Here is a 2,420-nt window from a genome sequence, read left to right on the forward strand (position 1 = left end):
CCTGCTGAATAAAGATGCATGAAAATACTTTGAAAAATATATTTGAAAAACATGATCTGTTTTGGTTGGCCTTCCCTGCAATGAATGGAACTGACAGAATTCTGTGATGTGTAGCTTGCAGGATGAAAAGGCTGTTTGTTGATGAGGCTGAGTGGCAAAAGAGGAAAGAGGCAAGAGTTAGAGTGGTGGAAACATCTACTCTTTCTATGAGAGTAAACACACAGTGACGTGGGTAACAAGAGTGTGTGAGGTGCCCATAGCCACAGAAGCAAACACAGGAATAACAAATGACACGCTATGGGATTAAATACAATGGACTCTTTAAGAGCCGAGTGTCGCAGTGCCAAGCTCCCAGTGCAGGACTGCAGACCTGACTCCTCAGCCAGCTCTGCAATGAATGAATGCTCGAGGAAAAGGTTCAACCAACCGTTAAGCTCGAAGAATTTCAGTCGCTTCCCTCTGAGGTGCAATATGAGGATGTTCCAGGCTTGTGCATATGGATCCCTGGCCTGTGCTTGACTGGTGGGGCATAGGTTTTTTTGTATTTTGTCTTGGTTTTTAAATATTGGTTCCTCTATGTAGAGTTTATGTGAAAACAGAACCAGGAAAATCAACTCTGCCCTTAAACTGAAGAAGGGTGGGGCTTCTTTTTTCTATTATTGGATAACTGCTTCTTAAAAAGCAAAATTACTTCTATATATAGCTATCTTATAAGAAGGAAGGAAGAGAAAAACAAAGGAAGGAAAGGCGGGAGGAGACACCCCAAAGGAGTGTCTATGCACAAACTAGTAGCTTCACTTCAATTGGATTTCTTTTGATTATCCATCACATAATATTTTTCATAGATATTCTCCTCTTTTTGGTTTTCATTACCCCTTGTTTCTGCTTTAGGTTTCCTTAAATGAATCAGTGCCACTCCAAAATAAGCTTAAGCATTTACATCCCCTTGTGGTTGCGAGAGGCCTAGTAGTGTAATGATTTACCTCTGAGGCTGAATAACTGATCTGAAAATTCAGGAAAGATCTGAGTTTTAAGAGAAATAGTCTTACTACAAGCAGTAGTAGAAGAGAGGGAAGCTCAGCCTCTGTTGTGCCTTCTGAAAGAAGGACTTCAGTGTAGGAGTCATTGGACAGTTTAACATTGGTGCTTTTTAGCTCCCATCTCCTTTTTTTGTTTTGTTTTTCAATGCCCCTGCCCCTGAAATGAACTTACTGAGCTGTGTTTTTAAGGAAAGAAACTACTGAAGCATAGCAGGTAACAGGCTTATCTATAATAAACAACATTTCATGAAGGCTACTTAAATACAAGTTGGCAGAGGTCACTCATGCAGCCTCAAAAAATGACTGTTGCTGCTCTCCTCAAACCTGGAAGAAGGCAGTAGAAGCAGCAAAGGCAGTATCTAGTACACACAAAGCTGCACTAGCATGCTCGTAAGAGGTATCGCTGTGGGCTCTGATCTGGGAAATGGACCACAAAACAGTGCCTTGCTTCTTGGGCTTCACAGCCTCCACACATGTGCAGAGCTGTAACAGCTAAACACCAGCAACAGGCTGTGTGCAGGCACTTTTTAAGTCGATAGCTACATAGAGGAGGCAGGAAGCGCTACAGCAGCGTGTATGAAAGAGGTTGCTGCACTGCCAGGGTGTTGCAGTCACCACAACTTCAGCAAGAGAACTTAGAAAAGCATCTAGTTCAGACTGTGCGTCCTTCTGCTGGATCTGAGGACTGAACTTTCCTGGCTCACAGCTAACGACAAAAGAGGGAGCCCAGTTGCAAAGTAATGTTTCAACTGACTACTACAAGCAAAGCCCACAAGTCCACTTTTCAGGCGCTCTCTTGCTTTCTTCCACCCAAAACCAAGTTTTGTTTTAGTGCTAATACTTCTCTAGTCAAGCGTTGCTAGCCCAAATAATTGCAAGTCCTGCTGGATGGAAATGAAGGCAGATTTCCATACGCAGTCTTGGAAGACTGATTTTACAGCTGATGAGGGAGCAAGCTGTAAGTTCAACAGCCCGAGCAGCGCCTGAAGGAGGGCGTATCTTCTTCCACCCAAAGTAACCTTGCGGTCTAGTCCCATGCATCTCTGAACAGAAGCTGTTCAGTCATGCTAAAGAACAGTGAGCTGTCTGGAGTCTGGAATGTGGAAAGCTCTGGGTCTGCAAGGGAGAAAGGCAGGTATCCCATTTCAGTGTTCCACCAAGCTGTCCCAGCCCCTCTGCACAGCTTGAGAGGCCTGAATTTCGAAGTTTGTTCTGGATGTGTTTTGTAGCGTGACCAGTTATTTAGAAAGAAAGGATGAGAAATGGTATGTTCCCTCCTTACTGGTTCACACTTGGGTAAGTCAAAGTAAGCATTATGGTTGTCATGCTCTGGATATATCCCTGTCGATTTTTGCAGGCACAATACTCTACCCAGCAGGG

This window comes from Chaetura pelagica, unplaced genomic scaffold (genome assembly GCF_000747805.2).
Source record: "Chaetura pelagica isolate M959 unplaced genomic scaffold, ChaPel_1.0 scaffold104, whole genome shotgun sequence".
Taxonomy (NCBI): domain Eukaryota; kingdom Metazoa; phylum Chordata; class Aves; order Apodiformes; family Apodidae; genus Chaetura; species Chaetura pelagica.